The 24,828-nt window shown below is 44.5% G+C and overlaps 1 long non-coding RNA gene and 1 pseudogene across 1 annotated transcript in view; one reads left to right on the top strand and one right to left on the bottom strand.

Annotated features, from left to right (window-relative positions):
* Nucleotides 1–9,187, bottom strand: part of LOC144678749 (uncharacterized) — a 53,646-nt gene extending 44,459 nt beyond the window's left edge. Inside the window, exons 1-2 of the long non-coding RNA XR_013576169.1 lie at nucleotides 9,141–9,187; nucleotides 6,098–6,136 (exon numbers count right to left, since the gene is read on the bottom strand). This is a non-coding gene — a long non-coding RNA (uncharacterized LOC144678749). The remainder of the gene's footprint in view (nucleotides 1–6,097; nucleotides 6,137–9,140) is intronic.
* A 703-nt stretch (nucleotides 9,188–9,890) lies between these two features.
* Nucleotides 9,891–24,828, top strand: part of LOC144674133 (maternal DNA replication licensing factor mcm6-like) — a 117,783-nt pseudogene continuing 102,845 nt past the window's right edge.

Consider the following 24,828-nt stretch of genomic DNA (forward strand, 5'->3'; position numbering starts at 1 on the left):
TAGTGATTCCTTCTCCATTGGCCAATGACCCCGCACATTTCCAAGGTGGAATTGGTTTTCGAGCTGTGACTGATGGGTTTGCGTGGGCCATCAGCCTGGCTAGCCAGGGTGGGAGGTTTGAAATGTTGCTGGCCAGTGCAGCGCTGGTAGAGGTGGTTTGTGTTGTCTCTCAGAAACAATGGATTTGGATCAGAATCCGGCCGATAATGCCACAAAGCAAATAATTAAAGGCGAACTGGCTGACAAGTGCCAGAAACTTTTCTTGGAATGTTTAGAAGTGTAATTGAAAAGAGAGTGTCTGAACCTTGTAGTGGACGTTTCAGCAGTGCATTGTATTTGGGCAATTAACATTAGGATGCATTTTTAATTTTTAGATCTTGTGATATTTTACAAATACATAAATAATCCTATTGATCGTCTTATAGTGTCATTTTTACGTGTTAGTGTTTTGCGTAATTTTCATAGGCAATAGTCATAATTAGGATAGAAGATCACTAAACACAAACTTGATATCTAATGTAGGAAAGTTCAATAGCAGGAAGGTCATGGTCTGCTGACGGTTGCTGGACATTATTTATCGTTATTAAATAATGAAGGAATGTGTGTGTGCATGTTTTAATAGGACTGTAGTTCTTTCGTGATGGTAGCTTACTGAACTTCCAAGAGCGGTAACTAATTTGAAAGTGAAATTCTTCAAAGTCTTCACCAATTTCAAGTAAATAATTGCATTTTGTACCCTGACTGATGTCGTTTTTATTTTGTAACTAGGTTGAGTAAATGGACCCAACCATTTATATTCACAGGTTTATCCCACTCTCTCTTGAAATGCTTCTGCACTGTGAGGTGCTCTGAGACATGTTTTATTTGTACAGAGCTGCTTCTATAAATGTAAGGAGATGTTTGAATCTATTTTTTTGTTTAAATCTCAGCTAGGCACCAATGCGGAAGAATGATGTAGGTGACATTAAAGGAACGTAACTGTTCAAAGAATGTACTGCATTTTTATTCTCATTTTATTAGAGCTATTGTAGGTTGTACTGATAGTAATAGAGTTGATCTGCAGGCACTTCTTAAGTAGAAACATTAAGTTTATTTACAATATACTCAGCAGCAACTACACATGTGCTTTCAACTCCAACTCTATCTCTCCACTGTTGGCGGAGGTAGCTCATGCTACTCTCCTATTAGTTACTACAGATTATGTGATCTTTCCTAACAAGTATTATCCTTAAAGGTACATTACACATTAAATAAAACCATAATTACTACAGGTGCATTAGTTGAATGCATTATAAATAATTAAAGGCCAGATAACATTTTACAAGTTTTATAACGGGGACATTTATGGATAAAGAACTTAAGTGTTTCTGATTCTTGTTCTACAAGTGGTGGCTGTAAATCTGTGATCTAAACACAAAAGTAAAGATTGGCATTAACCTGTGGGCCAGCAGAAAATTGATAGAAACATGGGGTAAAATTGTTAGCTTGGTGGATGGATGCGCGCCCGACCCGCTCGAGTGTAAAATGGCACACGATGATGTTGGGCGAGTGTCCTGATGTCAACGCGCTGTCGTGCAATATTTCGTTCAGTGGGATCGCTGCCGACTTCGGCACGCGCCCGCCGACAATTAAAAGGCCTGTTAAGGCCATTAAATTATCAATTAGCTTGAATATTTTGCTGCCTGTCCAGCCCTACAGCTGACGGGCAGGCGAAAAGGCCAAGGGGCCTTTGCACGGGCGGGGTGAGGTTTCCTGAAGCAAATAAAAATTTTATAACTTAATTAATAACATGCCCCTGCTCATGTGACAGAGTCATGTTTCATTACATTTTCATTTTCTTTATTTTTTTTTATAACACTTCACCTCCCTGAGGCAACTCTGTACCTCAGAGGGATTATGAAATGCGCACTTGTGCGCACGCGCGAAGGCCGCGCTTGCCCGGCTCACATTCCCCCCCCTCCCGCTCGCACAGGCAGCGCCAAGCACTGCCGCTCATGTTACACGCTGGGCAGGTCTTATATTGGCCCGCACAGCGTGACATTGCCTTCCAGCCCCGATTGTGGGCGGTGGTCCCACCCCCATCCGCCCCCGCCGAATCCGCCTGACACGGGTGAAATTCTGGCCATGAATTTTGTGTGGTTTCAGCGCCCCTCACTATGGCATTCAAACATCGGCCCCATTATTGCAATAATAAATCTCTTTGAATACTCCCATTACTGCAATATTAACCTAAAGTTAGTGAAGAACCTTGAACACAGTTTTGCAGAAATTAAATACTTGTGTTTGCCCAGTTGTCACTTCTATCCCTACTTTGCTCTATCCTATCCAGACAAACTTCCTCCTATTTGTTTCCAGTTTAAAGCCATTTGTTTTCTTTTTGCTGTCACTGTCCATGTAAGGACATGGGCCTAATATTGAAGAAAAGTTACTTAATGGTCATAACAGCTCTAAAATTATCCAGCACACTAACTGTTACAATTATTTTGCTGCCTTGTAGCTGTTTCTCAGGGATAGAGTTAAAAGTTCTCAATTTGATTCATCAAATATTTAATGTCATACTGAATCGTACGCAAAACCACCCCCCCCCCCCTGCCCACCCACCACCACCCAAGTTACCAAAAATTCTAAGCTGGGAATGGCTTATTCAACTCTATAGTTCATCCTTTTGGATCTTAAAAATTGAGAGAGCTGTGGATACTCAGTCTATGTTAGAGATTGATAGAGTTGTAGATAAAGGGGAATCAAGGGATATGAGATGGTGCAAGAAGGTGGAGTTGAGGTATAAGATCAGCCATGATCGTATTGAATAGCGGAACAGCCTTGAAGGGCCAAATGCCTTACTTCTCTTATTTCCTAAGCTTCCCTTTCTCTGTTCTCTCTCCCATTTGTTCTGCAAATTTGTTCTGCAAGCCACAATTGTAAAAGACCAAGCTCAGCAGCACAGTAGTTTCAACTCATCATTTGCAGTAGTCCTATATGAACAAAGGGATAAAATAGGTCCTTTAATAAAGGTTTTTAAAGTTGAAAAATGATGCGACACAGTCAATGAGTAGAAAGAGATTTGTTCCCAGTGATTAAAGGATCTAGAATGAAGAGAAATAGATTAAAGATTAAATGCAAAAGCTTTTGGACACAGAACATGTGAAATGGTTTTGTGCAGAGGGTTGTGAGGCTATGAAATTCAGTGCTAAAGTTAGTGAATGAAGCAGTGACCATGGGCAGGTTTGTCAGGTTGTTGGGGTGGCGTGGTGGGCGGACCTGGGAGTGGCCTTGAAATGGTCCACCGCCTGCGATCGGCCCCCAACCACGATTTCACGCTGGCTGGCCAATCAATGACTCAGCGCTACCAGAGTGGGGGCAGGGCGAGGACGAAGTCTGAAGTCTGCATGGGCACGGGGGAGCGCGCAATAAAAGCTCCCTGAAGGCAGAGAGCTGCCTCTGGAAGCTGAGGAATTTTAAACCCTTAAATGAAGATTTCAAAATCGTGGAAAAAAATTCCACACATAAGAAGCACTGACCTAAACATGTTGATAATAAAAATTTTGCCCAGACATTTTTATTTTAAAAAAATTATTCCCGGAAACCTCATCCTGCTGTTCCGCCTGCCTGCCAACCGTAAGGTTTGACGGCAGCGTAAAATAGTGGTTAATTAATTGGTTAATTGCCTAAATAGGCCTCTTAATTGTCGGCGAGCACGCTGCTGACTCTCGCACGCACCCGCCAACCGAAGTATCGTGTGAGTGCATGATGGCCTTGGGACACTCACCCGATGTCATCACGTGCTGTTTCACACTTGAGTGTGTCGGACACACGTCCACACGCTGAGCGGAAAAAACTGCCCCATGTGAACATTTAATAGGTTGCAAAGGTGGATAAAGGAAAGGGGGATAAAGGGATATAGGAACAAGGCAGGAACATGGAAATAGGGCTACAGTTCGTGCTGAGAATAAATGCTAGCACAGACTGGTTGAGCTGAATGATCTGTTCTATGTTGTAATTACAATATTATTCCAGGTAGATAGAACAAAGAGTAATCTTGGAAACTGGGGGATAAAGATACATGAGCAATTCACTTTATGTGTGATTATTTGGGAAGCAAATTGAAGTTTATCTGAGGTGGAAGACTGAGTAGGATCAAATATAAACTGAGGAGGTCATTGATTTTAAAGCAGGAACAGAGTGAATGAAAGGATAGAGCTCTAGGGAAACTTCTGAGGTAATGGGGGAAAGAGCTAAATAGATGAGCTGTATCCATAGACAAATTTTTTAATAAAAATTCTTGAAAAAAAAAAAGCACCTGAACAAAGGTGGTTAAAATGCTAAATGGAAGTTGTTTCTCCAAGGCCTGAATCTTCTGGTCAGTGTGCGGGGGCGGACCCCACTTGCCGACGTGTAAAATTATGCGGGGTGATGTCGGGCGTGTGTCCTGATGTCACCACGCGTCATTCCGATCTTCAGTTCGGCGGGCGAGCACCAGAGTCGGCTGCGCGCCCGCTGAACCGTCAAAGGCCTATTAAGGCTATTTAAATAGTAAATTGAGATGATTGATAGGGCTGTCGTCCAACGTTAAGGTTGGCGGCAAGCGAAGAGCCCAGGTGGCCTTCGCATTTTTCATGGAACCTCATCCACAGGCGGGATGAGGCTTCATGAAGGGTTTATAAATGTAACATGAGGGCCATATCTGAATAATTTTTTTTTCCCTTTATTTCAATTTTTCATACCCAAACTAATCTCCATGAGGCAGCTCCGTGCCTCGGGGAGATTTCTGCTTCCGGGTGCGCGTCACGCCAATTAAGGCCCATCCGCGTAAAAGGGCGGCACACAGCCGATCGTGGGCGGTGATCGGCTGCGTGCCCGCCCACGCTGGCTCCCGCTCAGCCCCCTCAACAGGGAGAAAATTCTCCCCTTTAGTTTTCCTGTGTATTTGGAAAGGCACCACTTATTTTTACATTTAAGAGGCTTTTAAAATGGGATTTTGCTGGCGACTTATGTTCTATGAAGGGGTCGATGATGCAGGAGGAAATTCAGCCTTGGACATAGAACAAGATGCAGAGGAATTGTTCAATTGAAGTCAAGTAAGATGATTCACCAATGTGGGAAGGCATGGTTTGGCCCTCATGTTGTATCATTATCAGAATATAAGTTCCAATTAAACTAAGGAATCACTGTCATCACTGGTGTACAGTGTGCTCTCACTTTTCTGTGGAATAAAGCCATTTGCCAATAGAGTTTGAAGAAATACTTGTGTGAAAGAGCTGGAGAACGGGTCCATATGCTCTCACGCCTTGGTCCAGCATTGTACAAGAAGGTATAAAGCAATGTGAGTTGGCAACCATTAGAGTTAGATTCTCAGACAGTTGGTTGGAGTGACTGCCACTGAATCAGGGTGCCTGATACATTATAGAGTAAATCTAATCTGGTTTCAAAATTTAATAAGGGAGAAGAGTGGCCTTTGGTTTAATGTCTCATCTGAAAGCGTAACACTGCATGAGGTGTCAGCCTGGATTATGTGCTTCCATCTTTGGAATGGGCCTTTGAAAGCACATTTTTCTGACTCTGCTGAGGATGCTGCCATGGAGGTGCGGGTTCACCTTAAAAGCTGGTTGTGAATTTAGTGACGATTCAGGAGTGAGGTAAGTAAGAATAAAAATATCAGAGTAAGCTTCTCAATTCCACTCAATTCACCTTAGTATCTATACAGAAATTTGTTTTGGGTACATTGCTTTTCATGAAGAAAAATAATTATAAAAAACAATGAAAGAAAATTACCCTATCTCATAGATCTAACTTTAATTAAATGTGTATTAAAAATATTCCAATGCGTTAAAATAATCAGTCACTGAGTCCCATCTTCAGTGCATATCCTCATCAATACATCAAGCTCCTGTTAAAAGACTCCTCTTATAGAGTAGGACACAAACAAGTTCAGGAACCAATTTGTCCTGCATCTGAGTGATTGTAGCCTTTTCCCTGGATGCATCCAGCAAAATACTGAACAAGGGGTGATTCTTGTTGCTCATGACACTCTTTACTTTCTTCCGGATTTTTTGAGAACAGATTCATCATGAGAGTTCTACTCGTCAAATACCCTTCCTACCTGTTTCAATAATCTCTGTACCTTTGAAGTGTTGCTTTCCTAAAACAACAGAAACAGGAGAAACATCCAAAAAGGATAGCACACTCAACTATAGTCATATAGAAGAGTTTCTAGGATCTACACAAAAGGATTTTAATTTTCTGAGATTGTATAATCATGTATGGCCCTTAGCCATCACATCTGTATATGTTGGATCCTGGTCACGAGTTTAGTTGGACTAATGGGTCTGGGTTGCTTGCTTGTTTCGGGATGGCCGAGTTGATACCATAAACATAGCAGATTAGCAGACAGTTCTTATGTAAAACACGTTTTATTTATTTACAAAGCAGCTTAGCAGCTGCACTTGTGTGCTTACAACTCAAATCCTGTCTCTACATTGCAGACTCTAACTCTAGACTACTCCTACTGACCACTGACTACCAAGATAGCCGGTGCTAGTTTGCTATTGGATACTAAGGTCATGACTAGAATCTTCTGTTCTGCGTGTGGGGGCGGGCCCCGCTCGCCGACACATAAAATGGCGCGCGGTGATGTCGGGCATGTGCCCCAACGTCACCACGCGTCATTCTGATCTTCAGTTCGGCGGCACACACCGGAGTCGGCTGCACACCCACTGAACTGTCAAAGGCCTATTAGGGCCATTTAAATATCAATTAAAATAATTAATGGAGCTGCTCGTCCAACCTTAAGGTTGGCGGGCAGACGAAGAGCCCAGGCATTTATCATGAACCTCATCCATGGGCAGGATGAAGTTTCATGAAGTGTTTGTAAATTGAATAAAGCTTTTTATTACAGTTCATTGACATGTCCCAGCTCATGTCACATGAAGGGACATGTCTTAAATTTTTTTTTTCTTTATTAAGGTTTTTGATAGTCAAACTAATCTCTTTGAGGCGCCTCTGTGCCTCAGGGAGATTTGTTTCAGTGTTAAACTTATAAACAAAGCATTTTTAAACTTTTGCACCATGTCCCCTCATGTGACAGTGTCACATGAACTGGGACATGTTGATGAAATTTTGGAAAACATTTGACTGATTTTTTAAACAATTCATGAAACTTCATCCTGCCTGTCTATGAGGTTCCATGAGATATGTGAAGGCCGTCTGGGCTCTTCACTTGCCCACCAACCTTAAGGTTGGACGGGCAACTCATTTAATTGTTTTAATTAGTTTTGAACAGGCCTTAATAGGCCTTTGACAGTTCGACGGACGCGCCGCCGACTTGGCTGTGTGCCTGCCGAACTGACAGTCTAAATGACACGCAGTGACATCGGGGCGCACGCCCGACATCACCGTGCATCATTTTACACGTCGGCGAGTAGGCCCTGCCCCCCCCCCACTCGCCAATGGGAAAATGCTGCCCCTTGAGTGAATGAAGACCTGCTTAACCAGCAAGAAAGTTTGACTGTCTCTCCATCCAGTGGTGAACTAGTAGTATTGCAGGAGCTACATAATGGGCAAAATTTTATGTCCCACAGGCGGGCGCACCTGACCCAATCATGCGTAAAATAGCGCGCGATGACATCAGGTGAGCGTCCTGACATCATCGTGCACTCGCGCAATATTTTGGTTGGTGGGCACGCGTGAAAGTCGGTAGTGCACCCGCCAACAATTAAGTGGCCTAATGAGGCCATTAAATAATTAATTAAGAGAGACTTTTCACTGCCCACCCAACATTACCGTTGGCAGTGGGCAAATCGGCCAGGCGGCCTTTGCATTTTTGAGGAAACCTCATCCACGGGACGGATGAGGTTTCTGGCATTAATTAAAAAAAATATGTTTTGACATAATTTTTATTATGTATATGTTCATGTGAGTGAGACATTTTTGGGGACATGTTTTTCAGAATTTCCAGATCTTTATTTTTAATTTTAAAATTCTTCAACTCCCTGAGGCAGCTCTCTACCTTCAGGGAGCTTTCATTGCACGCTCCCCTGTGCCCGCGCTGACTTCAGCACTCGCTCTCCTCCCACCCCCACCCAGGCAGTGTTGAGCCTTTAAGCGCGCGTTTAATGCTGGCTGGCCATTAATTGGGGGCTGATCGCGGGCGGCGGACCGTTTCCTGGCCACTCCCGGGCCCGCTCGCCACACCCGCCCGATGACTCAAAATTCCTGCCCAATGGGTTTGCTTTTTGAGCGTCAGGAAGGCAGAAGAAAATATCTCCCTGAGCAATCAGCTTTGTGGCCCTGCCACCAAAATGACTCTCATAAAATTCACATGACATCCTATGTGGCTGCCAAAAGTAAAATATCCCTTCCTGACCCATCTGCAGCCTTTGTATGGTTGATCATACCAGCCTCCTTCAACTCCTCTCCCCTGTCATCCAGCTGAGTGAGACTGCAGTCAACTGGTTCCATTCTTGCCTATCTAATCATGGCCAGAGAACTGCCATCAATAGCTCCTCTTCCAGCTGTTAGCACCTAAGGACCTACTGTCATCTACACACTGCATCTCAGGGACACTATGTGAAAATACAGCTTCATTTTTCACATATACATTGACAACACTCACCACCAGCTCTCTTGACCCCTTTGTTGTCTCTAAATTGTCTGTCATCCAATACTAGATAAGCAGGAATTTCCTCAAACCTAACTGATGGGAAGACTAAAGCCATTGTCTTCAGCCTCACCACAACTCCATTCCTTCTCTGGCAACTGTCTGAGACTGGACTGATTGTCTGCAACCTTGGTGTCATATTTGAACCCGAGATGAGCTTCTGACCACATATGCACGCATCACTAAGACCGCCTCTTGCCATCTCTGAAACATCACTCAAATTCACCCCTGCCTCAGGTCACCTGTTGTTGACATCCTTGTCCATGCCTTTGCCCCTATCTCGATGATTCCAACACACTCCTGGCCAGTGTTACAATCCTAGACCAGCCTCCAAGTTTTTGGTAAGATTTCGTTAGGGATCAATAACATTTTGATTAAAGTTGACAATGATTGAGATTCAAAACTCTTACTAAGTGAATAAAGCCACAAGATTCCACAAAAATGAACTTTACAAGGTCAAAAAGATAAAACACTTTACAATATACACCTTACACTCTAACATTTGGGGTTACTATGAAGTACATGTGAATTAAGTACAGGCAAACTGTGGTTGAATGCACCACAATGTAAAATACATAGCAAATGCAGCCAAGACAGATCCCATGGATTTCTCAGCAACTGACCCAGATGTCAGTAAACACTGAGTCAACCAATCTCAGTGAAGCTCTGGGGTCCCTCGTGAGAGAGAGAGAGACAAACTTTTCACTTTCGAAGATCAACCCCCTCAATTCCCTTAAAGCCGTTCCAACTCGGCCTGCCTCAACGACTACACACCTGCCAGGGTTTCAATCTTGTCTCCTGAGATTCCTGTTCCCTTAGATTTCCGAGTTTGCACTCCAGCCTCTACTTACTGGCGCATTTCAGCTCTTTAACAGCTGGGCTGGGCTGGCACTGTCCCTGGATTTCAGCAAGCTCCAACCTCCTCAACTTCACCAAGCTCCAGTCTCTTCAATTACACCAAGCTATAAATGACTCCCAGGGCTTCTTTTGCACTCTAACCCTTTCCACACAGAGACAGTAACCATCTGCCTCCTTCTCAGCTCTGCCTTAACTGCACTTAAACAGTATAAATTTCATCTCATTTCTACTTCTCTTTAGTTCTGAAGAAGGGTCATACAGACTCCAAACGTTAACTCTGTTTCTCTCTCCACAGATGCTGTCAGACCTGCTGAGCTTTTCCAACATTTTCTGTTTTTATTTCAGATTTCAAGCATCGACAGTATTTTGCTTTTATCAGATGGCTCCTTGGACTTCTCCTAGCCTCAAGTACACAGAACCAGCTAACAGCAACACTTTTGCCGCCTGGAGTCTGCTAAAAGCAGCATCTTTTCGGTATACCCTTTTCCCCTGCTGCAGAGCACTCACTCCCCCAGCAAACACACAGATAAATTGAAACCCTGGCTCCACCCATCCCCATGACAACGTAGTCTTCCAGAGCTTACTGAATGCTTTTAAATTAATTATAGCTTTAACTCTTAAAACAAAACAACTCACTGTGCTGCATTTCTTTGCAAGCAGTATAGACAACTCCTCTCCAATTCTCCAGCTATGTAAGCCCACCTACTGTTTTATAATTTTTTTTACCTTTCTAGCTGTTAACCCCTTAAGTCAACATGACCCCAACCTTTTAAGTGCACAGGTCTTCAAGCAGCTTTAGTTGCATTTATCCTATTTTCTACAGCTAAACTCTAACATTCCCAGAACTAAAAATTACCTCTTAAAATATTACTATGAACCATGAACTAGGCATTAATAACACCAGCCACCTCACTACCTCACTTTCCTCTTTTAGACACTCCTTAAAACCTCCCTCTTTGATCAAGCTCCTCCACTCTAATGTTAACTACTCCTTGTGTGGCTCAGTGTCAAATTTTGTTTGACATCCCTCCAGTTAAAAGTACTGGGGCATTTTATTACCATTTTATTAAATTGCTGTATAAATAAAAGTTAATAATGTTATATTTATTATGATATTGCTGGGATACTGTATTTGCTTTGTGTATTGTTTCCTTAAGATCAACAATTAACTGAGTCAAGCATTGAAAATTACTTTTTGTAAATTTAACTTACAAAATGATTTTTTGTGGTTTTATTCTAACTATATGATATAATACATATGAGCTTGAATTATCATATGGTTTAGATTGGCTATGGAAAAGGACAAAGAACAATGCAGGGTAAGAATAATTAACTGGGGGAAAGCCAACTTCAATGGGGTAAGAATGTATCTGGGCTGAATAAATTGGAGTCAAAGGCTGTCAGGATAGCTGAGCAATTGGCTACCTTCAAAGAAGAGAGTTTGAGCACAGCCAAAGTTTATCCCTTCGATAGGGAAAGATACAGCAAACAAATCCAGATTTCTCTGGATGACAAAGAGGATCGAGATTAAGATGAAGAAGTAAAAATGTACTTGTGACAGACGTCAGGTGGGTAATACAATGGAGAACCAGGCTAAAAATAGAAGGTTCAGAGGGGAGGTGAAAAAGCAAATCAGAAAAGCAAAGAGAGGATGAAAAGAGACTAGCAGCTAATATAAAAGAGAACCCAAAATCCTTCAAAAGGCACATAAGTAGCAACAGGGTGGTAAAAGGAGAAGGAAGGCTGATTAGGGACCAAAAAGGGGATTGAGGGTGTAGCTGTGGTATTAAATGAATACTTTGCATCTGTCTTTACCCAGGGAGAAGATGCTACCAAAGCCACAGTGAAAAAAGAGGTAATTCAAACACTAGATGTGTTTAAAATAGAAAAGGAGGAGGTATTGAATAGGCTTTCTGTACTTAGAGTTGACAAGGCACCATGCAAAGCATTCAAGGATACTGAGGAAGTGAGAGTGGAAATTGCAGACCAACTGACCATAATTTTCCAGTCTTCCTTAGACTCAGGGTGGTGCCAGAGGGCTGGAGAATTGCAAATGCTACACCTCTGTTCAAAAAAGGATGCAAAGATAAGCCCAGCAACTGCAGGCCAGTCAGTTTAACCTCAGTGACAGGGAAATTTACAGGGAGAAGGTAGGGGAATAGGTGATAGGTGAATAGGTGAACAATTCACCACTAGGTGAATTGTTCAGTCAGAGAACTGGTGCTGACATGATGGGCCAAATGGCAGCCTTCTGTACAGTAACAATCCTGTGATTCTGTGATTTTCAGCTTTCAAAGTGTTGATGGGGCTGTTAAGTGTCTTAAAGATACTCAAGAGCTTATGCGGCCAGAAAGGAATACTTTATTAAGTGAACTTCACTGATGTAGAATGTTACAATCAGCAGCCGGCAACAACCATTCTGGAGGAATGTTACAGGCTTAAGAAGTTTTTCTGCTGATGTATGTATTATTACAGAGGCATTTGTGTCCTTTAGAGGATGACATCAGGGACATTGGATAAGTCTATTATCACTTAAATAATTGACAGTAATTTTTTCTAATGAATTTAACCTTTTAAGTGATCTCCTTCCCATGCGTCTGTGTCCCCACCCCTCATTCTTTTATCCAATCCCCCACCCTCTTTATCTCCCTCCCTCTCCTTTGCCTCCATGTCAGGCAGGCTGAGATATACTGTAAGTTCTATATCACATCACCACCTACAGAGGTACAGGTTGTTACAAAAAGGTGTGGAGGTAATCTGATTTCAAATAAAGATTTGGTTCACACAGGAGGTTTCAATGCAACAAATTCCCCACATGCTGGGCAGAGTTTTTAGATTGGCATGCGGGTGCGCTCCTGACCCGATCGGGTGCAAAATCGTACGAGATGATGTTGGGTGAGCGACCCGACGCCATCCCATACTCGCGCGATATTTGGGTCGGTGGGTGCACGTGAGTGTCGGAAGTGCGCCCGTCAACAATTAAGAAGACAATTAAAGTTGTTAAAGTTCTAATTGTCCTCGATTTTTCATGGTTCGTCTAAACTTACCATTGGCAGATGGGCGAATCTGCCAGGCGAACTTTGCATTTTTGATGAAACCTCACCCAAGGGCAGGATGAGGTTTCCGCTATTAAATGAAAGAAAAAGAAAAATCTATGGACAGAATTTTTAACATGCAGATGTTCAGGTGGCTGATTGTGGTGCTTGGGCATTTTTTTTTTACTGACTTTGAAATCTATATTTAATTGTTTTCAAGTCTTCAGCTCCCTGAGGCAGCTCTCTGTCTTCAGGGAGCTTTCATTCAGCGCTCACCCGTGACCGCACTTACGTCAGCGCCTGTCCTCCTCCCGCCCCCATCCTGGCAGCGCTGAGCATTTCAGCGCCGCTTCACGCTGGCTGGCCGTTCATTGACCAGCCAGCGTGAATTTGCGGTCTGGGCCCGATCGCGTTGGCAGTCCGCCAATCGTGCCCACCCGCTGACCTAAAAATTCTGCCCATTGTTTCATAGAACACTGATTGATTTTCCAGGGAGTTGAAAATGGAATTCAAAGAATTTCTGATATTGATATTTGTTCTTTCAATACCCCTGAGGAATGTGACCTTGTGCCACTTGCGGTAGCTAAAAAAAAAATCAATATTTGAATATTTTGTTGGAAGGACTATGCACAAATAATAAGAATGGAGTCCATCCAATGAACTGGTTAGTTGCATTTATCAATCCAGAATGTTGGGAAAAGGAAATGGGGCCTTCTTTATTTGTTTCAAATGTAAAATATAATTTATTTATAAATTTGGGAAAATACATTCATCTTTGTCTTAATTTGAAATCCTGAAAATGAATATTTATTGATCTAGTATTTTGAGAGTGTGGTTTATTTATTAAGGAGAAATAATCTTTCAGCCTTGTGAAGAAGGAAAATGTGTTCAGGCTTGGAGTTGAGATCCAGAGATGATGGAAGTGGCCACTTAATTAGCTACATTGCCTGAAAGGTTCGTGAAACAGAGTCTATAGTAAATTTAAAAATGGAAGTGGGCATATTCCTCAAAAAGGGAGCTTTGCAGGGCTATGGGGAAAGAGTGGGTGAGTGGGATTAACTGGATTGCTCTTTCAAGGAGCTGATATAGGTACAATGGGTTGAATGTGCTGTATGATTGAAAGGTAGAGAAACACAGGAGGCTTATTTAGTTAAATGGAAATAGTCAATTTATTACAATGAAAATAATGTCTTCCATTTTTAAAAATTGAATTGTAAAAGTCAAAAAATGCCTTTGGCATGGGAGCTGGAAATGTGAAAAGATGAGAGCTTTTGCTTAGAAGGATCCGTGTCTCAAATGTTTACCTAAGGGTCAGGGTTCACTGGGAGGGAATTGTGCTTGAGGAAGGGGCTTTGCACCAAGGGGGTATTTATTGACAGGGTCTGGGAAAGACGACTATTAAAGCACAACAGGAAACAGGGTTTCAAAAGAAAAAATCGGAGAACAAAAAAAAAGCGGTGAACTGGTAGCCTTAATGTTTATCAGTTTTCTTTCAATTTTTATTACCCAGAATTTATCCATACATTTGCCGAGCAGTGCGAAACTTTGCTCGAGATCATGAAAATACACCTGCTTCTAAGGAGTTCTATGTGGCTTTCCAGGACTTTCCTGCCAGACAGAAGTAAATAGTTTTGTTATTTCTTCATATCTGTAACTTCTGTTTACCTAATATACCCATTGGAAAATATGGCCCAATTATCTTATAATATTTTTTCCAGTGGAGCATCTGATGGTTTTAAATGATAAATTTTCCTATTTCATTAGAACGAAGTTGTGGATTTTGTGATTAGAAGTATCTGCATTTGTCGCATTCTTGTTTGTTATTCTGAACCTACAACTGGAGTTCATGATGCCCATTCTAAGAGCTCATGGCACAACTGATGTTTCTGTGGTGCTTTGCAGAGGTACACTGAAATCCCTGGAATTTGCACTCCATCTCATTAAAATAATTGTGCAGAGGTGCCTGCACATCTTTGCCTCTGTGCAAGGAGCCACTCCAATGGTGCTGATTTGGAACTTCATAACATCCCTCCCCCAACCCAAGGGCACCACTTATGACAGCAGGTTCAACTCTGAACACACCTTCGGGACCTGGGGTCGGGCAGAACATGACAACACACAAAAGAGTCTGGCAACCAAACCCTACCTAACTATACAATGAATAACCTGATGGCTGCTTGTTGGAAAGCATCGCTTATTCCACATGTACTCGTTGCCCATGCTGAACCTTTGGTATCCTTGTAGCTCATACTTTGCATTTCATGCATACCCATGCTTCAGGGTGGCACACCTTCAAGCTGCAATGTGCAATCTGAACTTTGGCACATAAGTATCTTTCAAGGTGTGAATCTCTCGAGCCATTCTGGAAGACTTTAGCTGCATGAAGCACAGTGACTTGGGCACTGAAGGTAGTATGCAGGTTGTGAGGATACAGGTTGTGATTGTCTGACAACTTTCAGCCTCTCAAGGCAACAGCTGAGGCAGCCATCAACACCAAGGACAGTAATTTGCATTTAGATAGTGCCTTTCATGTAGTAACATTTCCCAAGGTGCTTCACATGAATATTATCAAACAGAGTGTGATGCTGAGCCATGTAAGAGGGTGTTTAGGGCTGATAAACAGAGTATTGATTAAAGGGGTACTTTTTACTACAGATCAGTAGAATCCATTTATCTTTAAACAATTTTGATTGTCAAGTTCTCCCCACCTCCATTTTCCTGGCACATCGCCTGCTTTATATGTGAACCTAGACTGAAGACCAGCTGGTTGTTTCACCGCAAGCCTAATCCTACCACTCACTGGTATCGATAGGTGGGAAGTAAATTCTGACTCTTAGCACCACCCCAGCTAAGATTGGTTATTTCAACAAGCTTATTGGAAACTACCCAGCATTTATGAATTGGCTACTTGCTTCAAAATAGAGTAACCTGTAAAATACTAAAACTAAAGGTTGCCACTGAAGGTCCTCGAAAATACTGATAAATATATCTCCAATTTCTTACAAATTCAGATTTCAATTCACTTTTGGTAAATGGAATTGGAGAACTTATAGCTGCGAAAATTGGGACATTGTTGTGCATTAGTGGGCAGATGGTGCCAACGCACCCTGGTCAGCCTGAACTGGTTGCTAGTACTTTTGTATGTATGGACTGCCAATCGGTTACCAAGGGTGTGGAGCAGCAACTCAAATACACACAACCAGCCACCTGCAAGAACCCAGTTTGTGCGAGTCGCTGCAGGTTTATATTGGATATCACCAAGATTCGTTTTGTGCATTTTCAGAAGGTTAGCTTTGGAAATACAAAGGGCAGAATCGACCCAGATTTGCACCAAGTGGGTAAAACATCATTTTACCTGCCGGCCACTATGGCAGGTTTTCACGCAGTATCATCCCAAACCCGCCATATTATATAGGCATTCCCGGGAAACACGCCATTTCCATGGCGGGCGGCAGTCATTTGCCCAGTCATCTCAGTGCTTCCAGCCCATGACTGCTGCAGGGAAGATATCCATGAAAGGCAAAAAGTCTGCAGCCCCCAGGTTTAATGACATGTCACTGGAATGCCTTTTGGATGCCATGCAGGATGCAGGTCCGCTGGGATGTCCTCTACCCTCACACTGGCTACAGGATGGGCAGCAGCATGACCAACCAGGCTTGGGAGGCGGTGGCAGTGGTGGTCAGCACCAACGCCCTTCAAAAGAGGGCAGCCACCCAGTGCCGCAAGAAGATGAATGATCTCCTCTGTTCCTCCAGGGTAAGTCACTCTTCTCATCACTCTCAACTCTCACACTCACAAACCCATCACACATCCTCAGGGATCTCACTCACTGTCAGTTCAACGGACATCTCCATTCGCTCTCTCACGCACACAGTCATTGTCCTCATCCTGTCCATGGGACCACTCACCACCCACACAAGCCAGGCATGCTTATCATCTGGCCTGGCAGGTGTCCTGATTACAATTTCTCCATCTCTATTCATGTAGGACAAGCAGGCACTCAACAAGAGAGAGAGGTCACAGACCAGTGGTGGAATGCCCAAAATCAAGCTCCTCACAGACTTTGAAAACAGCCATCCAGCTGGCCGGCAAGGATCTGGTTCTGTGCTGAAGGTGAGGTTGGCGATGCTCTACCAAGTGAGGATCCAGCAGTGCAACATCCATCAGACAACCATGCCGTGAGTGATGTGTCCTGTTTCACATGCCACTGCCTTGCACTAATTATCTCCTCTTGCTTTCGCAGGTACATCTGCCAAACAGCCGATGGAGTGCATGCCCCAGGGCCTCCAATCAAGCCCCAAAGAAACCTCTGAAGAGGAATCTGGAGGCACCCTCCCTGAAGTCCCGTCACAGCGCTCACCCACACCCTCCACCAGCGCCTCGGTGGGACCAAGCTTTAGAGTAGCCTTGGGATCACAATCTGGTGAGCACATCGCACTGTTTGACCCACAGCAGGTGGCAGCAGGGATTTCCCTGGTGTCCGGCACTCGGAGGACTGCTGGAGGCCAGAAATTTGTCTGCTTGTCCTGCAAGAGGCCGAATCAGATGACAAGCCTCTGAACTCGGTCATGTGACAGTTGCTGGAACTGCAAAGGCAAGCTCAGAAACACCAGGAAGGGATGTACGCTGCACTCCTCAGATTGCAAGGCACGATGGAGGAGTCTGTCCGCCTTCAATCTGAGGTGATAGCGCCGGCATGCCAACGCACCGAGGTCACACTGGTAGGATGACGGCGGCCATGGAGACCTTGGTCCAGGATGTTGTGCCTACATTGTTACGTGGGCTCAAATCCATTGCTGATGCCATAGATGGCTTTCAACACTGTACGCGAGAGGGGTGCTGGGCAGCACAATCTCACTCCAGCTACCCCTCCTCCTTGAGGAGTCAGCCTGGAGCCCTCAGGCACCCATAGGGAGGAGGATCAGCAGGTGCACACCCCGGGCCCATCCATCGAGGTGACTCTGGGCGTGTCCGGCCCATCCGAATCGCCTCTTCCTGTGACCTCAGCAGCTCCAGCTCCACAGGCTGAGGAGGGTGACACTGCCACAAAGCAGGACCATGAAAGGAGGCTGCGGCCCTTCAGGTCTATGCCCTCCAGAGGATGCCCGCCAGGGTCATCGCAGACAGGGCATTGCAGTCAGCAGGCTGTCTACACCTCTGCTGTGTATGTCCAGGGAGCACCAAGGCATAGCAACAGGGTTAGGAAAGTTAAGAAGAATTAGTTGCAGAGTCTGGACATGGGTGTTAACCACTTGTACATAATGTTCACAGTTGTCAATAAACTCCTAAGAGTGTCTCCCTGCCTATAGCCCCTTGTTCTGATGAGCAGTATTCATGTCACTCAGATGTGAAACCTTTCTGCACAAGATAAAGGCAGCTGTCTCAGTTCAGGGCCTCTTCTCTGTGCCCTGTGTAGCCTTCAGACCAAAGTGATGGCCCAGCCTCACACTCATTGGATACATTACTGATGCCTGCGCCTCAATGGTGCTTGTCATTGCTGTCAGAATGTCGTGGGCAGTTGCCAGAGAGTTCTCTCATTCTCTCTGTGTGCTCTCAGCAGCTTTAAGGTGGGGCTGGCCCCCATCTCTTCAGCATCTGTGACCAGTGACGTGGTGCACCTGAAGGTGTCAGGTGCTAAAGGCGGACAAAGGATCAGATGCTTTTAAAGTTTCATGGCCGTGTTTCTCTGATATGACCCTGATCATGGAGTGCAAGCGAGCTGCCCTCAGCCAGACAGGAGTCAGATATTCTTAGAGGCTATGTGAAGATCAATGGAGTGTCCTCACTGCATGTCGTCATCATTCTCTTGCAATCAAGCGACTATTAGGGCCTCCATTGCACCTCCATTACAGGAGCATTAGCACAGAGAAAATGCGCACTGCCATAAGCCAGGCTGGAGTCAAATGTCCACAGATGTATGTGAGGATCTTTGGGGTTTTCTCACTGCATGTTGTCATCATCCTCAGCTATGAGGGCCTCCAGACCGTGCCTGCCTTGTTTAGCCAGTGCAAGGGCCTCATCCCCATCATTGTCATCGGCGTCCTCCTCATTGCAGGAGACCTCCAGCTCTTCCATCTCCTCTTCAGCCAGCTCCTCTCGGCATTGCAGCGCCAGGTTATAAAGGGCACAGCAGGCGACAATGATGCGTGACGTCCTCTGTGGACTGTATTGCAGCGTTTCACCAGAAGGATCCAGATGCAGGGACCTCATTTTCAGCATCCTGATGGTCTGATCCGCCTTTGCTCTGCTGCAGCCTGAGGCCGCCACACAGGCTTCATCAGCTACATCCTCTGCGGGTAGCCCTTGTCGCCGAGGAGCCAACCCTGTAACCTCTGTGGACCCTGGAAGACTCCAGGGTTCTGTGACCAACTGCGGATGTGTGAGTTGTGCACACGCTTTGGAAACTGTGTGCACGTCTGCATGGTGCGTTTGTGGTGGTCACACACTAGTGTCAAGAAAACAAGAAATCATAACATTTTTCTTCTGGTAATAACCCTGGCATATTTTCTTATGTACTGGAAGTCAAGCTGTAATTGAATTAAGAGATAGGGTGATAGCAAGGGTCTAAAGCCAACAGTTATTTTGATATGTTAATGAACCAAGAGGAGCTTCAGTCGGAGTTTTACATAAAGAAATAACAAGAATAGTTTTGAATTGAGTTGTTTTAGTTCAAAAGGGTTATATGCAGGTTGAAAAGGTGTAAGGAAATAAGGTAAAGATAGGGTAAGTTTGTTTTTACAAGTCTGAGCTAAAATAAAGAACAATTTAATCAGTTCTGGGAAGAAAGCATTTCTGAAGAGGCTGGTTGAGATAACAGAGAGATCAAAAGGAAGGAATGCATTTAAGGAAATACTGAAGCCTATGTGAGGGGTTAGTTTCTTAGATCTCCCAGAAGACAACAGGGTAGCTCATCAAAACTCCCAGAAGACAGTGTGAACAAGGCCAAACTGAAAGAACCAGTTGCTACTGGCCTCAGAAGACACCCCAAAGAAAAATCGCCATGTGGTAAAACTTACTGGACTTCTATAGATTCTAAAATCTATAAGGATAGTTGCTGACCAGAAAAAGGGAAGGTTAGCTCTGAGGGTAGTTAAGATTTGTTTTCAAGTACTATTTACTGTGTGAAGCCATTCACATGTTTAAGTGTAATTGTGTTTTATTTGTTTTCTCTTTTTTCTTTTAATACATGTTTACTTACTATAAAATCATTTCAAGTAGTCAGGGCTAGCATTTCCTGATTTCAGAACTGCTCCTCATACTATACAAATTGAAAAAACTGCTTTGGCAGCTGTTTCAAGTTTCCCTTTGGGATTTGAGGAGCTCAGCATTTACCATCCACTGTGCCATAACACCAGCTGCACATTCAACTAAGAGAATCCCTTGCATTTAATGTAATTGACCGCATGTTATAATGGAGACCCGAGCACCACGTGAGTGCAGTCAATCGCACCCTGAATCTGTGGGAAACCTGAGATCTGGGCAAATCCAATTGCTCTTGCATCCAGGCTGGTCCCGGGCGAAATGCACAAAGTTGTGTGCCCTCGCAAAGATGTCATCCATAACCTCATGGATGCTTTTTTGTGTGTGGAGGCTTGTAAGATCCTATAGAGGGCACCTGTGGAGCCCTGAAAGGAGCCACTGGCATAGAAATTGAGCACCGCAGTAACTTACACAGCCACTGGCAGTGGATGCCCTCCATGGCACCAAATCCTGTAGCAGGTGGCAGATGAGACCGACCAGTTCCCTAGACTTTTTGGTTACATTGTTTCTCAATCATCTGCAGGAATGAAAGTTGGCATCTATAGACCCTGGGTGTCACTAGGCACCAACCGACAACGGTTCGCTGTGGCTCTTTGGCAGCATGTGCGGGAGCCCCAGCTGCCCCTTCTTCCAAAGGTTGCTGCTCCCCACTTTGCACAGCCAGGTGCCTCAGTCGCTCTCGCCTCCATCGTCTTCGCTCTCTGTAAGCCCTAAGGCATACAGCTAATTCACTAGGCTCCATGCGTCTGATGTACTCCTCCTGCAGGATGAAAGAGAGACACGTGGTTAGCTTGGGTGTACTAAGAACCTGTCCTGGTTAAGTCTGAAGACTCATTAATGCATCCTGGAGAATGCCAGCCACCACTTGGATGGTCAGAGATTAGTGCACTGCATGGCTGCCTGAGACTCTACCCAACTCTGCCCCACTGCACCCGACCGATTGGCTGCAGCTTTGCCTACTGAACTGCATGCTGTGCTCTCAGCTCAGGCGCAGCATTCTCCTAACCCGCACTGCAAGGCTGCACTGTTAGCTTGAACCGTAGGGCAGACTGGTCCAAACCAGGATGATGACATTGCAATGGGCTGTGCGCGCCTCCACCAATGACTGCTCCATGGCCAGCTTTAGCGAGGAGATTGTATAACATGTGCAGCCATGCAACTATTCTGCAGTCCACTAAAATGCTCATGACTTTGCAGTCTGTGCCGGGGGTGGGGTGAAAAGCTCTGGAACACTTGGTGCCACTTTGATGCCTCTGTGTTGCTTGAGTGGGCAGATAAGCTGGAAGCCCGACTTCAGTCATATCAAGGTGGCTGTGCCTGAACTGTCTCAGTTGCAGAGGAATGGTCACTTTATATAATGTGTCCCTAATGCATGTCCCCTTTCCTCGTCCACCATAATCCCAACCCCGAATGCTTGTGTGCTATATTCAACCGCAAGGCAGACATTGCCCTCCACCCCCCACACAATTCACCTCAACTGCAAGGCAGCCCTTTCCCCACCACCTCAATGGCAAGGCTGCCCTTCTCCCACCACCGCCTCAGTTGCCTCAACTGCAAGGCAGACCTTGCCCCCCCGCCCCGCCACCGCCCCTCCCCCCAACACACCTCATGCTTGAAGTCCAACAGTTGACCCTGGCGAGCGCTGCACATCGTTACTGTGTACTAACCTCTGAGTTCCCCACAAATTACAGCCCTCCAAGTGCACACCTTTCCTATGCTGCTGTGAAACACATCAGCATGCTTTCCCGCCGACGTGGATAGATGATCCAGCCTGGCCGGGGTGTAGGTGGAAGTGGGGTGTGGGAGCAGGGTGGGGAGGCTGGGGTGTGGATTGGCCTGATAATGATATGCAGATGTATCACAATGAGGTTCTCGACATCCGATGGCGGGGAACGCATCCCGCCATTGGCGGGCTGAGTGGACAATCACAAACTGGTTTCACACCATTGTGAAACCGATCATGCCACATTGCCTGCTCACGCCACTGAATACGTCTGACGCCAGCGGGCACGGAAAATCCCAGCCAAAGAGTTTATTATGCGTTCCTCCTGTTCACTCTCTCTGTGGTAGAGCCAACCTTTATGCTCACTACAACCTTTCTTCACCATGCTTTAATGGAGCAAATGGAGCATGAACACAAGTAATTCTTTGAATGGTATCGCACCCAAAAGTGGGTGCCCTTGGATTTTGTTCGAATGCATCAGGTTATTATAGTGTTAACAGGCCAATAAAGTCCAGTTCAAAATACTGTCCCAAATTTTTAAATTTGTCTGTTTTTATATTTAAAGAAAAGTCCAATTTACTTCCCCCAAACTAGACCTTCAGGGTCATGAGGCAATCAAACTTCTGATTGGTGTGGAACCCAATCCCAGGGTCATGTTTTTCCATTGCTAATCCCTGGCGATTGTGTTTCTTCATGAGTCTTTGTTGTACAGCTACTTCTCCAGTTTACTCTAGAATAGATGTTGTTTTGTTTGACCTGCTAACTCATATTAGGCTGAATTGTTTACAGTTACCTGTGTCAGCTCTGTTACTCTTGTGCAAATATATAGTTTGCCTGCTTTGATTCCTCTGGAACTTTAAGCAATTGCTTCAAGGCATTAGCCGACCATGTATGTATGATGATTTGTCCTTCATCTAAACACAGGAAAAATAATATCCAGTGGCCTTTAAACTGACATTGCAGCAGAGTTGATAAGGGAAGCTGCAGTATCATTGGCACAGTCAGCCTCTTGTTTATTTTACAAGCCTTGCACTCTTCCTGCTTCCTGGAAGACTTCAGCCTTAAGTAAAAACCATAATTCGGGGCAGCTGCTGCTCATCCATCTTATGAGGCTGGGTGTTCCAAATCCCTGTCCTTCGCTTCAGGCTGCTGTCGGTCTCAGTTTATTCATTCTCACCTCTTCTCTCACCATGCACTGGAAAGTTTCTTATATTTCAAAATACTTTACATTTTCCATTTAGTTATTAACATAGATTTCTCCAAAACTTTTTTTAAGTTTTATCCCTGGTGACTCTTGTCCACTAGCTATCTTTCTCTCCTGACAGAGCATTGTGAGAAAGCATACAGCCTTCACAAAGAATTAAACTATTAAATTTTACTACAGCGTAGTAAACCCATCAGCCATCCTTGCAAATAAAACCTCAATCTGAGAAGACGAGAAGTTGAGAAAAAAATTTAAAGAAATGAATAATGTAACAAAACATGTCCCCTCATGTGGCTCTGTGACATGAGCAGGGACATGTTATTAATTAAACTTTAAACTTTTTATTTTATTTTTATTTGCTTTAGAAAATCTCATCCCTCCCCATGGATGAGGTTTCTTAAAAAGTGCAAAGGCCGCTTGGCCATTTCGTCTGCCCGCCAACTGTAAGGTTGGACGGGCAGCGAAAAATGTCAGCCAATTGTCTTTTTAATGGCCTTAACAGGCCTTTTAATTATCAGAGGGTGCGCTGCTGATTCAGGCGAGTGACTGTTGACTGAAATATCACGCAACACTTGCCCGACATCAATGCACGTCATTTTACGCTCGAGTGGGTCGGGCGCGCGTCTGCCCGCCGAGCTAAAACTTTTTCCCTATGTTAATCTTGCACAAAATTGCCCTCTAAATGTGTACACCATGATTTAAATGAGTTCAATCTCCTGGATCTAGCATGTGTTCATAACATTACACATTTTACACCTGGAAGTGCAGTGTCAGGGAATTGCACTTCAAGTGTCATACATCAGTTCCAAAGAGCAAAACACCAAGATTGGTTCAAATAAGCACTTCTTAGTAGTACTGAATTCTCTGAAAACTTAAATGTAGGTATAAAACTATTAGAAAGGACATTTGTATCATCCCCAAAATACTAATGAAGTAATGCATTTGCACAAAAATTGTTGAGGCAAGAGAGTAGTTTGAGTGGCCCAGTTTAGAAAGGATATCGAAAACCATAGGGCAGGATTTTCCCGCTGGCGAGCGGGGGGGCGGGGCCCACTCGTTGACACGTAAAATGACACACCGCGCTGTCGGGCGGAACTCCCGACGTCACCGTGCCCCATTTAAATTTTCAAGTAGGCAGGGACACAGCAAAATCAGCTGGCCATTGACAGAGTCATTTAAGTAATTAATGGTCCTGCCCGTCCAACCTTAAGGTTGGCGGGCAGGCCAGGAGCCCTGGCGGGAATTAGAAAAAGCATGAAACCTCATCCACCGGCAGGATGAGGTTTCATGTAGGTTTTAAAAAATGTAATTAAAGTTTTTAAAAAAGATATGGACATGTCCCAACTCATGTGACAGTGTCACATGAGGGGACATGTCAGGGATTTTTTTTCCTCTATTTTTAATACTTTTTACTGTAGAGCCGTTCTCCCTGAGGCAGCACTTAACCTCAGGGGGATGAGCGTGCTTTTTCGTGCGCATGCGCGAAAGAGCGCACTCTCGGGTTTAGGGATTCCACCTCCCCCCCCACCACCTGCACAGGGAGCGCATAGTGCTTCCATGCGGATGTCACGCTGGGTGGGTATTAATTGGCCCACCCACGTAAAATGGCAGCGCGCCCCCAATTGGGGGCGCCAATCGGAGGTGCACCTCTGCACGCCCGCACTTCAACTTCCCTCCCGATGGTGGGAAAATCCTGCCCATATAGTTTACAGTACCGTTTCACCAGAGGTGCAACATTTGTTTTGAGAAGCTTAATGCACAGACTTTTTCCACTGGAGCAGAGAAGACTATAAGACAATTTAATAGAAGTTTTAATAAATACGAAGGGTTTTGATAGTGAATAGGGAAGGTCTGTTTCCTCTGAATAGGGAACCAGTGCCAAAGGAGAGACAACATCAACAATTTTAAATTGCTAGGAGTGAAGAGAAAGCAGAAAATTCTTACTTGCAAGGTTGCTAGAAATTGGAATGTTTTTCCACAGACTGGTTGAGACAGACTTCACTGCATCTTTTTTGAGGGAAAAGTTAATATTTGAACTTAAAGGTGATACACAGTTGTGAGGAGATGGTAGAGAAATAGGGTTGGTTTTTAATTA

Source organism: Cetorhinus maximus, chromosome 3 (assembly GCF_964194155.1).
Source record: "Cetorhinus maximus chromosome 3, sCetMax3.hap1.1, whole genome shotgun sequence".
In the NCBI taxonomy this organism is placed as follows: Eukaryota; Metazoa; Chordata; class Chondrichthyes; order Lamniformes; family Cetorhinidae; genus Cetorhinus; species Cetorhinus maximus.